This window comes from Magnolia sinica, chromosome 13 (assembly GCF_029962835.1).
Source record: "Magnolia sinica isolate HGM2019 chromosome 13, MsV1, whole genome shotgun sequence".
Taxonomy (NCBI): domain Eukaryota; kingdom Viridiplantae; phylum Streptophyta; class Magnoliopsida; order Magnoliales; family Magnoliaceae; genus Magnolia; species Magnolia sinica.
The window spans coordinates 69,451,358-69,467,864 of NC_080585.1; the positions used below are offsets into that span (position 1 = coordinate 69,451,358).

The 16,507-nt window shown below is 40.8% G+C and overlaps 1 long non-coding RNA gene across 1 annotated transcript; it reads right to left on the bottom strand.

Annotated features, from left to right (window-relative positions):
• Positions 1 to 6,158: 6,158 nt before the first annotated feature.
• On the bottom strand, positions 6,159 to 8,536 carry LOC131222277 (uncharacterized). The gene is made up of 3 exons (XR_009159974.1): positions 8,065 to 8,536; positions 7,007 to 7,054; positions 6,159 to 6,830 (listed from the first exon to the last, which is right to left on the bottom strand). It is a non-coding gene; the product is annotated as an uncharacterized LOC131222277 (long non-coding RNA).
• Between the last annotated feature and the right edge of the window lie 7,971 nt (positions 8,537 to 16,507).

Below are 16,507 nucleotides of genomic sequence, written 5' to 3' on the forward strand. Positions count from 1 at the left end.
GCACAAGGCAGCTAACCAATTTGACTATCAAACGGAACAAGTATTCCTGGGGTGATTACGTAGTAAAGGAAACAGACAGTACAAGATTCCTTGTAAAGCTATAGAACGCGTAAAGATCCTACTTTTCAGACTTACCCTCCAATTCTATTAACAATCTGACGTGAAAAAGTTGTGATTGGTGACCCGTAATGCCGCAGAATGCACAGAAACAGTTACAACATTTTCCTCGACTCTCATGATATGTGCGAGTTATCTATTTTCCAAATAGTCGACTGACAATGATACAATGACATGCAATAGATTCCAACCACTACCTTTTCTGACCAGAAGGGTGGGGTTTTCACTCGCTTTAGTGCTTAGTTGCTCGTAACCTTTGCCAAAGAGGGGCATCTGTAGACACCCTATCCAGGCTAATATCTTGAGAAAGCTAAGACAATCCAAGAACCATGGTTTAATCCAGACCAAACCCTAAACCCAAACCAAACCCTAACCCCAAACTGAACCCTAACCCCAAACCGAACCTTGATCCCAAAACCCTAATCCAAACCAAACCCTGATACCAAAATCCTAATCCAAACTAAACCCTGATCCAATAAAAAACCTGACTCGAGCCATCATGAGCCACCACTCAAGCCAAAGCACACCCATTTGAGCTTAAAAGTCCGAAAAGTTGGACTACTGGACAAAGCGAAACATCAGATAAAACCCACCAGTCAAGGCCCGACCCGAACCAGGCCTAGGCGGTAGTCTGACTACCGCAGGCGGTAATCCAATTACTGCCGGGCATGAGATATGTGTGTCCTCCGAGCAACAGCTGTCCCTCGTCCTAAAGTCAACTTTCATATGGATTTACCCCCCCCCCCCCCCAACCTTATTTACCATTTTACCAATCCCCAAGAGACAATGAGAGCACGCCACGTGGCATTCCTCTCTCCTCAACCAATCCCAAGCTGCCATGTCAGGTTTGACCCTTCATAAGCCCAACAATTACCACATTATCATCAGAAAAGGCTATAAATAGCCCTCTCCTCTTCACATTTCACACAACAACTTTCACTTTCCAAATCCAAGTGTGAGAGAGAAAGGGAGAGAAGAGAAGAGAGTAAGAGTGAGGGTGAGAAGAAGCTCCTAAGTCTCCAAGTCCAGATTATTCAACTATCCCCTTAGCCTCCTTCCTACCTTCCCAACCATCCCAATCCCCAAGTCTAGCTCGGATTGATCATGACACAATCCATGTCTTAGCCTACTCAAGAGCAAGCCGAAGATCATCTCATCTACATACAAGCATTCACCATGACATCTATTCCCTTCTCAACCTCCCTACTTCTCTAGATCTCTAGTGAACGTATGCTCTATGACTTACCGTACATCGGATCCTATCACATCAGAAATTTCTAGCAATGTAGTCCACTTTTTTTCATCTTTGGGCATAAGCATCATTACATCCACCCTTTAGACACATCATTGGACGTATGCTCTGTGGCTTGCCGAAATCTCGGATCTTGCTACATCAGAAACGCATGTGTGCCTAGTCCCAATCCGACCATATCATTCATCCCTTGAGATTTCTTACCACACTAAGTAGAGATTGTACATTTGTATGGGTAGAGATGGTGTCTAACACCTTCCCTCTTTGTAACGGAGGTACCTTACCCAAAATTTCGGATTGTAGACCAAGAGTTAATTTAAGGTAGAGGAGTCTTCGGATTTTTCTAACCTTACGTATTCTGTGGGTTCTAGCCGACTGCGGGATTCCGAGATTAATTAGCTAGTGGCGACTCCAATATCCACAAATTAGCCTAATCACCCCCACCACTAAAACAAACATACGCCATCAATGTGGGCGCTAATTTTCAGCATTCACAACCCTCTAATTTTAAATCTACTTTTAGTACTAGGCAAGATTATTTTTTCTTTGGTGTGTGTGCTTAGCCTGTAATTCTGCTCAATTTTTATTGTGGAGTTTCATCATTTTGAAGTTTGGCATAATATATTCAGGTAGTAGAAAGTTATAAAATTGAGAAAAACTTTTCTTTATTAGACTACTTCCAGAACGACGCAGTTCTCATTCCTTTTTTTTTTTTGGTCGAGCTCATCCCTTTTAGGAATGGTTTTTCCTACCTCTATTTAGATGCACTACAAGAAAATAGGGCTTTACTGGTGGCCAAAACTGCCCATAAAAGTTCTAAAAACTGCCGGTACAAGTATTACCGGCGGTCGGGCATGTCCCGCTAAAGGGGGCGTCACTAAATCTTTTACCGGCGGTCGTCCCTTTTACCGGCGGTCATCCTTTTACCGGCGTTTTTAATGGCCGCTGCTAAAAGTTTAACTTTTACCGGCGCTTCTGGTGACTGTTGGTAAAAACTGTAAAAGCGCCGCTAAAAATGTACGAAGCGCCGTTAAAGATATGAGAAACGCTGGTTAAAGGCGATGAGAAACGCCAATACTAGAACTATTCCTCTGTAAAAAAAACATAGGTAATAGTTGTAAAAAATGCCAGTAAAAGTGCCAATAATAGAAATTCCTACTAATTCTTTACTAATCCTTTCACACAAATTCCTATTTATTTTGACTAATCCTTTCCTATAACTGCTGTCCTGCAATCAAATCTCCATCGGTCTAACTATTAAATCTCTATCTGCATAACAATCAAAACCCTATGACTGAATGACAAGAATTTGAATTACCCAATAATCCGATTTCATAAAAACTAAAATGAGAATAGAGATGAAAAGACAGTGAAGTAGACAAGAGTAACCCGGCCCAAAATTCAATAGACTCCTATTTGGATCATTCAAGCAAGTCTTCAAACTACAAGGTAGATAGCTTCAAATGTTTTCAATTAAAAATATTTATCGATATGCAGAACTTGTGTGACAAGCCCCTGTTTGGTAACAAGACTAACAGATATCAAGTAATACAGATATGGAACACCTATTACTCAAGGCAAAGAAATACTATTAGCAGATATCGAAAAATACTACTAAAGAAATAGTTATAATTCAGATAACCTTCATCAGAAATTACCTTAGCATGTTCCTTAAAGTTTTTGAAGCAATACAACATGACATGATGACCATTCACATCATTCGTCACACTATAAGCACTGATGAGAAACATGCAATTCTGTCAACTCATTCAACACATTATCTTGCCAATACTAGTGGAAAATCAAGCTAATGCATAAGTATTTAGCATCATGCAGATTTTCATGTTGAATATGGTATATTCAAGCTCCATAAAACCTACTATTTCATACTGTCTGAACCCACCTGAGGGATGGCTTGGATCTTGCACCTGCTTGTCATCTTGGGACATATGGTGGCATGTAGATGGTATGCCTTGTACAGGCATGGGTGCTATAGATTTTAAAAAAGGCATCCGTAATTGACTCAAGATTGAGTTGGTTCCTAACCAAGTCAATAATTAAGCCAGAATCAAACCACGTGACCACAAAGTGAGTTTACTGCATCATTCGGTGCTTGGTTTCTAGAAAAATTGAGTGACTCAGTAGAATACTGAGTCTCAGCTCCAAGTTTCAAACCATACCCAATGTCCATGTGGTAAAGAGAAAGACTACGAGAATGAAGTCATGGGCTTGATTCCAACTTACCCACAAAACAAAAGAGAAAAGAAAAGGTCATGAAATATAAAACTACAAAAAATGCTTAAGGAACAAAAGAATTACTTGGGGAGTGTTTGCTGCAGGACTTCCACATGAAGCATTGGTTCCATCTATAGCCTCACGATTGCCAAGGCAGAAAAAATTCATATAATCTTACGACACATATGTTTTCTCGAGCCCAACCTCTTCCAAGGCCTTATAAATTATGTCATACATCATTTGCATTGTTTTATTCTGCAGTAATCAAAAGGTCTCCATATAAATAAACATTACATCATACAAAGTACAAAAGGGTGAATGATAAAATTTATAATTTTTTTTTAAAAAAAACGTAAATTAAATTTCCCATTCAATGTCTAAAGCCTCTCAAGATATCCAAGATTCCTAATAAAAACTAAAATCAAAGACAGTCGGTGGAGATCACCTGCCAAAAAAGAATCCTCTGTGTAGGAACACTTGTCAGAGCACCTTCAGGCCACATTGGGATAACTATATAGGCAGAAAATTTCTCATTCGCTTTGATCTTGTTTGCATTCTTGAGAGCAATTTCCATTGGTATTAAATTGTTAGCACCTGCACAATAACCAAAACTCCTTGAAATTCTTAAGTTGGAAATGTTGAACTAAAGAAAATTTTGAAGTAAATTAACAGCAGCGAATTCTTGTCTGGTTAAAAACATCTTAGAATTTTAGAGTTGCCGACGAGCAGAATTAGGTACCATCATAAGCAGCTAATTACCAAGATAGTAGAAAAAAAGAACCCTAGAAAAAATAGCCTCACACAAATATTAAAGAGAAATATGCAACAGACAGGTATATTCCCCCACACACTAAATTCTGATAATGACTAACTCTGACTCCAAATGTACGAACCATTGAATAACATATGGCCCAACTTGTAAGTGTACCTGCACCAATATCAGGTTATAAAAAAAGATTTTGAGGCAAGGCATAAGCAAAGGTTTCCTGACAAGCTACTTCAATTTGAACACCCTACCATTAAAGACTTTCTAAAGCCTAGTGTAATGTTTCTTAATGTTTATTTATCATCCAACCTATGAATAAGATCATATAAATCTAGATGAAGCAAACCTGATCATCGGGTTTCAACCACAAAGCCTGATTGTAAAACCAACAAAGCTTTTAAATATTGCTCAATTGTGAAGTGCAAAACAAAATCGGGCAAAAAAAAATTCAAAGTTGCATTGACTTAATTAATTTATTTTCTGCCAAATGGAAAAAAAAAAGTTGCTTTGACTTAATTAGTAGGACCAGTTTGACCAAACTGCCCACAAAAATGGGTTCAAATCGCGTCCAGATTTTAAAACATCACTTACTTACACCCAATGGAAATATAAGCCACATGAATATGACATTTTAAAAAATTAAAGTTACCTCTCAAAAAAAGAGAAAAAAGAGTAAATGTACACACTTGGAACAATAATACAAGAGTACGTAATATGGCTTTAGCAATACCATGTGCATACCAAGGCTGTAGGAAAAGAAGTAATAGTTGCTTAAATGAAAAAAATTAAAGTTACCTCTCAAAAAAAGAGAAAAAAGAGTAAATGTACCCACTTGGAAAAATAATACAAGAGTACGAATAGTGCGCACTAGTACATTCGCTTTAACATAGTAAAACAGTATGCTGGTATAAGGCTATAGATAACAAGAAGAAAAAAAAACAATGCAAAAAAGGACTGGAATGGCAAAAGCATCCATATTTAATGAATCTATTTATCCAATGAAAGCAAGCAAATGAAAAGGACATTGACCAGTAAAGAAGATCTCTATCATATACAAGGAAAAAAAACTGACTTAGCTACAACAGCCTGAGCCCATATAGGGGATTTTGGCTTGATGATATCCAATCTGAAATCGTTTATATCTTTCGTCCATTTTATGTTGAATGTAAACCATAGCTATATAGGAGACCACTTGTTAGATGATTAGTAACTTCTGCTGGTTTGGAGATAAATGGGTATATTTTAAAACCAAGTAGTTATTTCTTGCGTTCTGCAGCCTTTTTTTTGAAGGTAAATGGAAACTTTTTTAATATGTTTTGAAACATCAACAAAATGATGTGATTCCTGTGTAATCTAAATGAAATGTATTTTTAGAAGGCTGGAGCATTGCTCACAAATAACAAAGGTGTCATTAGGCTAATAATCCACTATACACATGGCAGGTTGATGATACTCCAAGACAATCCAAATAACAATTGCAACACTAAAATCACATTAATAGAATGATCTAAACCATTTAAACGTTGGACATCTAAATGGATAGTTAAAAGATGTCGGTGATCACTTTTTTATGATCCTAATGTTTAAGGCTCACCCAAGGCTTGGAATTTCATCATTTTTTGCTACAAGCTCTCAAATATAAGATGCATATTTCAGGCCATTTCAATCAAATACAACTGAGGATTTGGATTTAAAATTATCATAAGGAGCATTTTAATCAAGAAAAAGTTCCGAAACAATAATTATTTTTAAAAAGTCTAAAATTTTATTTGACTTTTTATGATAGTTGTATAGATATAGATAGTCTGACATTCAAGCAATATAAAGAACTTGAAAGCAAATGATAGTTTAAAATATTGCACAGAAAAATTGATAGTAGATAAGTCAGCAAAGGGGATGAAAATCAGGGACTTGATGATAATGGCCACTTGTGCACTACTAATTTAGTTTGCAAGACAATGAGAAAATGAGAAATGGCTCCCTTGGGCCAAAAACAAAGTGATTTTTCCATTCACATATTGCAACCAAGGCTAAATAGCAGAATTATTGATTTGAAGTGGGAGCAACACATGTTTAGATAGTCCAACTAAGAGTCTCAGTATTACAGTTAACGTCAGTTCACATATTGCAACGAAGGCTCAAAATAGCAGAATGTATTGTAAGAATGCATTGTGATACACCCATGGGGCAATATGATAAAAATGTTTGATAAAATTGAATTGTGCTGGTATTGGTAATGTATTGTAAAAAAAAATTGTATGGTGTTCAAATGATAATTTGAATCCTGACTACAACTGACTATTTTCAATATCAACAATGCTTTGAGGAGAAACTTCTTGTAATGAGAAAAGAAGTCCAAATCTGAGTATCTGCATCAGTGTAACATAAACTTAAGGAATAACCTAACACTTAAAATGACAGACAGTGTTGGCTTACCTGTGCAAAGTGCTCGAAAATTCTCTACAGCAATGACAAAAAACAAATAGAGATTAGGTGACATCCAAAAGCCATATGAGAAAGCACTGGAACAATCAAAAAAATGGGAATGGGTTGCAACTTGGAAGGAAAACAAATTGCAGAACAAAAGTAAATGAACTGAAAAACTTGAAGACCATGTCTTCCAAAAACTAGTGTACCTGCTGTTTTAGGCACAGTTTTACCAAAGAGGCCCATGACAACACAACCTGCAAGAGATTAGACCATCACTATTATGGACTAGAGAGACAAGATGCAGCAATCGTTTGCAAGTATTTGCAAGAGAGAGTTTAGAATGGTTGACATGTAAATGAACTATGTTTTGTTTGGAGTTGTAACATCTAAAATCGCCTGGCCAAGTACTGAAACCAATATAAAAATTAGTTTCATAGATTATATATATATAAACAGAATAGGACAGTCCTTTTAGCAGCCATGATACAGAAGTTTCAAAACTCACAGATCGAAGATGCTTCTAAGCTACTGCCTACCATTTATAAGGAAGTTTTGTAGAAGTGTTTCTACCTTTTTACAATGTTTATGGTTGTGAATGCGATCAAGAACCAATTTTGAAAAGGTGAAAATACAATTCATAGCCCATTTAAACAGCATCACATTGCATTTAAAATTGGCTTTTTTAGGGAAGTGTAGAGACCACAATTCGCATTGAATAGAATGGAGAAAGCAGACAACTCTGGATCCTGTCATGAACAAAATAAAATAAAATTAAAAATTGCCAACGAGAACTGGTGACATGCAAGTTTTCAAAAGCTCAAATCATCTTGTAAAGCTGTAGAAAACACAACTTCCATTAGATGCCTTAAATCAAGGAGTTAGGATTATAATTAGTGTGAATTTTCATCTAAAACCTATTTAAGCAGGTCCCACTACTTAGGCAGTTCATATTAGAAGTATATGACATGTGTATGGTAAAGCAACCTCACCTTTATCCTACTAATGTAATCTGAGGTGGAACCTTCAGACATGTGTAAACACGTGAGTGTGCAATCTAATCCATTTAATAAGTGAGCCCACCAATGTGAAAATATAAATTGAAAATTGTTAAAACAGAGACATTTCATCAAACACATGTTGTGCACACCTTAAACATTCACAACAAATGATGAATGATAAGACTATTCTATATCTGCATCCATTGTATAAATGGCATACATCTATAAAAACCCAGACCAACTAGATCATTGGTGCCATTGTTTACCAGAAATGGTCGGGGACGAAGTGAAGGGCGGGGGCTGCTGGCCGCACTTAGAGTGGTGAAGATGATGCTGGAGAGGATGTGCCATTACTGTAGAGGGAGAGATAGATTGAGAGAGAGATAGGGAGGGAGAGACATAGGGAGATCGAGAGGGAGACGGAGATGCAGATCGAGAGAGACAGGGAGATTGAGAGAGATAGAGGGAGAGGGAGAGGGAGAGGAGGGTTTTGGGGCGCACTTAGAGGGAGAGGGACATCGAGAGAGATGGAAGGAGAGGGAGATGTGGAGAGTGAGAGGAAGAGGAGGGTTTTGGGGCGCACTTGGAGGAAGAATGGAGATCGAGAGACATTAGAGAGAGAGAGAGAGAGAGAGAGAGAGAGAGAGAGAGAGACTTTCGGTAGGTTATTGTAGGGGAGGAGAGAGGAGGGGAGAAGGGTTTTGGTAGAAAAGAGGTGGGAGAAGAAGGCGCGATGGATTTGGGGATAGGCGCGCGCGTTTTGGATATTTGGGGATGGGGCGTGCGTTTTGGATTCGGGGACAGGGCTTTTGGGTTTTTTTTTTTAAACCAGCGGTGGTGGCCCGTTTTGTACATGGGTGGCCAGTTAAAAACGCCCCACATTTCATCTATAGTGGCAGTTTGTTATGGCCGCCTGTGATGAAAACGCCCCTAATAACTATATTTTTTGTAGTGACGTTATCTTATGTAAGCTTTTCATCTGTTTTGGTTATCGTCATGTTAACATTCATTGGATCATGTGATTATGCTTGTAGGCAATTCCTTTTCTTATAGGTTGCCTTGCATGTCTTAGGAACTTTTTAAATTTTTTCTGCGAGCTAACCTGCTCTCCGAATCAAAGCCTTTTCATCAATGTGACTTTTATTTCCAAGGTCTGAAGTTTCTGTCCTAAGTCAAATATGAAAGATTTTATGTTATCTTTTTATATTGAGTAATGACATTTATTTATCATGCTCCTTGACATTGATCTTGGTTGGTTATGTTTTTAATGAATTTGAGGAGTGTTCTATCTAGAAATGTGAATAGCAGTTTTATTGGCTTCTCTTATTCATTTTTTAAATTCTACATTCTGAGTTTATAAGATGTTTGTGGATGTATACACTTGTGATTAATTTTCCTCAGCTGTTGCTCTAGCGACGTGGTTGTTGGCAGTAGTATTTTGAGGGAGAATTGATGCATTCAAGCCCCTTGATCACAATCATTTGCTACCTACTTAAGATTGATGGGCTCCACATGCAATTAGATCAGATTGTTGGGTCCCACAGGTGGTCCTGTCACATTGTGAACCCCATGCATTAGCACTATTCACACATGTATTGTTCAGACACTTTTCCCATGTGCCACAGTTCACACGTACACATATTTCATGTGCGTGGACTGTTCATACATACACTGCATTGTTCATCTGTATTAAGGTATCCCAAATACCCCATTCTCGGCTCCTAGCATTTATACGCCAAATTCTGATCCTGGGATCCTACAAGGAGGATTTTTTTTTTGTACATTTAACTTGTAATAAGCATAATCACAAGTATACCCAAGTTACAAAGACAACATCATCATCACATATCCACTAATATAAACGTTTAAATACGATATTGAAAGGGAAATACATAAATTGAAAGTCGAGCTCCAGAAGACTACTGCACGCTCCAAGCTCAACACTGCTGCAACCTATCATCATCTGCACGCATCTATCATGCATAAGCATATAGAAAGTTTAGAGGGTGGTGTAACTGTGTGCACAAGGTAAGTGCCAAGTATTCAATACAATAACATCATCATACAATACCGAAAATACTGATAATCCATAAATCGTACATTATCGGAATAAGCAGAAAGACAGACAAGATCATGAATTATCAGAGTAAGCAGAAATACTGACAAGATCATAAATCATAAGATAACAAAGTAAGCAATATAGAACAGCTATGCAAATAAGGACTCATAAAAAGCCAAATATCAGATGCTGAGGATGCGATGCAATATACAATTCCTGATGGGTTGACGAATAGCGTCAGCCGTATCTAGGCCATATAAATGCAAAAATGCAGTAACCTAAAATGCCGTATGCCGCGAATGTCATGCAATAAGCGGTGCGAATAGAATGACCATACTGGAGTGTGAAGTCGGGATGATAGTACGTAGTATCGCAGGCTATGGGGTCCATCACAAGGGACTTCTATCTAAACTAGTCCTATACCTAAATTTGGATAGTCAAACCCAATGTGGTAAACTCCTGATCTCAAGTTAGTCGCGCGCCCCAACCAAAATCCTGACCATTGTGAAGGCACACGTAACAAATAGTTGTGCACTACCAACCCGAGTGGATAGTGAATAAATAAATGCATGAATGAGTATGCAACTCCTGCTCACTAAATCCATATATCAGTACAGTTCATCTCTGGGATCATCACCGGGGTTTAGTACACTCCAAATGGCACTGTCGCTCTCCCAGCCGCATAGTCCAAGTGAGCGTAAGAAACCTCACTATCCGTTGGGCCAATAGTCTGCCAATACCTATTCGGCACGTCGATAGCGGACCCATTCACGAGCTGGTCAAATTCAGCCTAGTATTGCCCCCTACTCTCAGGCGGGTAAGGCCACACCCCCTCCCAACCGACCACGACACAGTGGGAGACGCGGCCTCCTGGTATTCAGCACTCGGGCGCTCATGTATCCACTTGGTCTCGATGTTGGGGCGTCCTCTGGTACCAAGAGGGTTTACGAATTTTCACCTAGGGACATCTATTGAGCCCGTATGCTAGAACCAACATTTTCGGTGTCCCATCTGGCCATCCACGACATGCCTGTGGAGGCTACGGCCCTGATGTTGCTAGGGCACACAATGCAAAATGCACGAGTCATACAATTCAGTCATGCATAAATCCTGTGCATATCGTGCACTCATGTGAGATAACCTCCGCCTATCAAGGAGTCTCATAACAACCTGCCCAATGGCATATGCAATGGTCAACCACATCTCATAACAAACATGCAAATGATGCATATGTGTATGATCATGATGCTATGCAGTCACATACTCATAATCAGTATTAATATCCGGCATTGATAATCAATCACAACAATGCTGGCATTTAACCAACATTGTCCCCCAAGGAATGGTGGACCCATGGCCTCACACAAGGCCCAAATATACAACACCATGGGTCCCACTCAATAGCATAATACACACCACAATGGGCCTTTCTCATGGGCCTAACATACATCACAATGGGCTCCTTCGCCTGGCCCCCAAATGCATCATAATGGGCCTCATCACCTAGGCCTCAATATACATCACATTGGGCCTTAAATACGGGCTGGATATACATCATATTGAGCCTCAAACATAGGTCGCATGTACATCATATTGGGCCTCCAACACAGGTTCCATATACATCATAATGTGCCTCAAACATAGGCCGCATATACATCACATGGCTCTCGACCATCGGCCTCAGCAAACGTAATTGGCCTCTACAATCGGCCTCGACAATCGGAATCAATCAATAATTAGCCTCAATGATCAGAATCGACAATCGGCTAGGACAATAGGAATTGACAATCGGCCATGATCGCTAATCGGCAATCAGTCACGACAATCAGGATCGATCGATAATCGGTCTCGATGATCGGAATCAGCAATCGGCTAGGTAAGATCTATAGATAAACAATTGATCAACCATAATATAAAGATCAGTCCTCGGCCATGGTTATATCAAATCTGATAGCGCGAAACCATCCGTCTAGGTTGGATGGGGCCCACTTGTCTAGGTTAACCCACAAGAGGATTATGAGAATGGGCCTAACAATGCCTAAGGGAAGGTCTTAATGTAGACATCCAACCATCATTGCCCATCAATGTGGACATCTAACCAACATTGTTCCCAAGGAGTGGCCCACATAAGGGATTCATACACAACACATCGCCACACATACATCCCGATGAGCCCCATTATGGGCCTCTCATTTATCATGTTGGGCTTCATATAAGGGCCTCAAACGAATCACAATGGGCCACACCCATGGGCCTCGAATACATCACAATGGGCTTCGCCCATGAGCCTTGAATACATCACATTGGGCCTCGCCCATGGGCCTCAAATATATCACGTTGGGCCTTATCACATAGGCCGAAAGTTTATCACAATAAGCCGTATTACATCAAGCTGGCCACATCCACAGGCTGCACCAATGGGCCTCGGCACATGGGCTATAAACACAACAAGTGGGGGCTACATCAATGGGCCGCACTAATGGGCGTCATGGACGGGCACAAATAAATTAAGGCGAACCTCATGGACGGACATAAATACATAAAGGTGGGCCTCATGGATGGCCACAAATATATATCAAGGTGGGCCTCATGGATGGCCACAAATATATCAAGGTGGGCCTCATGGACGGCCACAAATATATCAAGGTGGGCCTCATGGACGGCCACAAATATATCAAGGTGGGCCTCATCATATGGGCCACACCAAAAATCAAGGCAGCCATAAATACATCAAGGGGGGGTGTAACATGTGTATCACTGCACACATGGCCCACGTATGATGATCAGCACTGTCCAAACATTGTCTAAGTGAATCAATACCACCCAAACATTGTCTATGTAAATCTGTACCATCAAACATTCCCATGTAAATCGACACCGTCCAAACGTTGTCCAGCAAAACGAACAGATGGCATGGATTTAAAACACATACATCTCGGCGGTCCCTACCATCCAGGCTAATGGATGGTGCAGATATACAATACATACGTTGAGTATAAGCACCACGTGATCTGGACGGGGTAGGAAGGACACTTACATCGGTGGGACCCGCTTGGATCTAGATCTATTTTGTTCTCTTTTTAATGCAAAAAAAATGATTTTAATAACTGTTTGGACGGCATGGATTACGCATACCTGCTAATCAGCTCCAGATGGACGGTCTGAGTATAACACAAACCTCATGATCGAATCCAGAGAACTTGCTGGCGTTAATCCAGCAGCTGCATGCTGCTGGGGTCCACACAGATGACGGCTGAAGAAAAACATACATCATGGTGGTCCCACACGTGTACAGTGTGGATCTAAAACATACATCACGTGGGCCACAGACGGCCTGGATATAACACCCATATCATGCTAGGGTCCACGCCCAGCACTGTCTGGATGGTGGACGGCCAGGATAAAACACATATATCATGGTGAGGTGCCACGTGGGTGGCCCACCAGCGTCCAACCTACGTCCAGCAGGTCTGGACTGTCTGGCAAGAACACATCTAGCATGGTGGGCCACACAGATGGACAGGGTGGATCAACGCATACCTCTAGGTGGGCCCCACCCCAAAGAAAAACAAATGTATGGCATGGTATAAAGACACATACATTCCAGGGGGTCCACTAGCAGAGACGGATGGACGACATGGAAGAAAACTCATACATCACGGTGGTATCCCACCGTCCAGATGATGGACGGCTGGGATAAAAACACTTACATCCCACGTGGGCTCCACACATGTGGATACACCACATACATAATAGTGGAGTACACAGCACTGGACGGTGCTGGTTAAACACATACATCATGGGGTGGATTTCCACCGTCTAGAGGCTCTAGACGGTGTGAATAAAGTATATACATTTGGTGGGTCCCACTGTTGTTGATGGTGTGGACCACCTGAGTACTGTGAACGGCTGATTTTTAGGACATCCCCATGCCTAAAGGGGACCCATCAATTGCATGGTGTGGATGCTCCAAATGCATCATGGTGGGGCCTGCGGTGGGGTCCACAGAGCTTGGTGATGTCAAACAGCAGCTGAACAGCTGCTGTGAGACACACCAACCACCCTGCCTATCCAAGTGGGTCCCACGTGGGGCCCACCTTAATGCTTATCTTCCATCCAATCTATTGATAGGGTCACACGTACTTAGATGTAAGAGAAAAACAAATTTTATATAATCTAAAACTTTTGTGATGTCCAAAAGGGGCTTCAATGGCAGCCGTTCAATCACCACTATTTCCTATGAGGTGGGCCACCTGAGCCATGTATATAACCGATTTTAGGAGGGGGACTCACTTCCCTAAGGGGCCCACCAAGGCACGACTTAGATGCTCGACACACGTCACAGTGAGGCCCATAATTGGGACCTGTCATGCCTGCCTGCCAGCGTCCAAGGATGTTGTGGCGTCCTGTGTTAGTGGCAGCAGCAGGCGTTGCTGCCTCGTTTGGTATCTTTTTTTTTTTTGAAAATTTGTGGTTTTTCATAGATAGGGCCCACATCTGAAAAATCTAATCCGGCCATTGGATTCTACGGCCCCTGATCAAGCAAATGAGACCAATATGTAATGTGTTCTCGGCGAATAGAAGAATTAAGGTGGGTTTTAACGGTAATACCACTATTTCCTATGGTATAGCCCCCCCGAGAATCAGATTGGTCCCAAATTTCGGCTCAACGCCTAAAATGATCTAGGAAATAGGATGGACGGTGTAGATTAGATATATACATCAAGGTGGGGCTTAAATGAGTGGCCCACCCAAAAAGTTTAAAATCAAACAACCTTTCTGGTGGTGAGTACACCTCACTGTTTGATCAATCTTCACAACATACAGTGCGTCCAGGGATGCTGGACATCTATATATTTATCAAGGTGGATCCCACGTGTGGGGACCACAGCTGGTGGGTCCCACGTGAACGTGGCCCACTTGATTTGTATCAATATGATATTTATGTTTTCCCATCATCCAGAGGGAAGAGCTCACATAGCTTTGACGACCATGGGGTCCATTTGATAGACAATTTGGACATCACGTACACTCATTAAGTGGGCCACAAAATAAAGGAAGGAGAGAGAGAGAGAGAGAGAGAGAGAGAGAGAGAGAGAGAGACCCACCTCTAGATCAACTCCTTCTTCCGCCCATGCAATCTAGAGCTCCAAGGGGACAATTTTGACAGTTGAGATGATGATCTAAGAGTTGGATTGGGTGGTAGGAAGGTGGGCCACACCTAGTTTTTCTCATGGAGCCATGGACGTCCACCTCTCATGGGGGTTGCTTGGAATGAGAGAGAAATGAGAGAGAGAGGTGTAAGAGAGAGAGAGAGGTGATGTGAGTGATGGAGAGAGGGATGGTGAGTGATAGGTGAATGTACGTAGTTGTAAGAGAGAGTTGACTTTAAGAATGGGTCTTGTACTTTGGGGATGGGTATGAGTGATGGGAGTGTACTTGACATTCGATGTGATGAATTCTCTTGGGATTTGCAATTCGCGGTGTTTTTCTAGAACTGAACACGAGCCCACATCTCTTGGCCCGGGTATCCCCTCGGCGTGCGAGACGTGGCATCGGAACCGCGGCGACGGCGCGGTCGCAAGGATACAAGTCTCAGATTGAGTCGACTCAGACATACGGGACATGACTCAGGACTGCGCGCAAATGCCGGTAATAGGTCAAGGGTTGCCGAAATTCGACCGGGAATACCGTGGAAGCCTACAGAACGGTACGGTCTAGAATACGGATCTTACATATTTCATGTGTGTGGGCAGTTCATCCATACACTGTGCATTGTTCATCTGTATGTACATAGATCCTAGTATGATTAGCAAGTTAGTTTCCTTTGTTTCATGTTTAGTAGAAGTTCTCCTTTTCAATTAAGGAACTTGTTCATAAAGCTAAAGAAAATTGGTGTTACGGTTGGATTAGGAAAGTTATTGATGAAAATCCCTATAAATTTGAGGCCACACAATGTTCTATATCAGGCTAATCTTTCACATGTACGGTTTAAATATTTGAAAACAAGAAGGGCAGAACCCCTGAATTTGGAGAAAATAGCATCACCGATCATATATCCAGTATCAAGTAGATATTTGGAGAAAACTACCCTTACTTTTGTGCGTGAGTGCTAACAGTTTTCTTTCCTTGCTTTTGTCCTTTTCTTCTTGCTTTGAAAAAAAAAAAAACTTTTATCCTTCTGGGGTGTGTCCTGTGAACTGTTTCCTATCAGTTCTCACTTAAGAAAATTTTCATGGTCCTCTGTTTAAGATTTCCCAACTAGAACTAACTTTCCTTGTTTTGTGGACATTCGTCCCTTACCCCACAGCTTTAAATGCCTATATATTCATATGCGATGGTTGAAAGTGTTAAATCATGCAGCATCAATCAAGTTTTCTGTATTTTCTTAGCATCATCTGGGACTTCTTTATTTTCATTTCTGACGCTTTAATGCTAATTCAGGTACGTGTGCAATATCCATGTCAATGTCACTGAGAGCCTTCTTGCAGACGTTTTCCAGAGTAGTGGTCCACTTGAAGGATGCAATCTCATTAAAAAGGAGAAGGTTGATTCGAAGATCTGTGACAAACTCATCAAAATTCTACTTTCTCATAATCAGGATTAATTTTACTCACCCCTTGGCATAATAAGTGGAATCATGCAACATC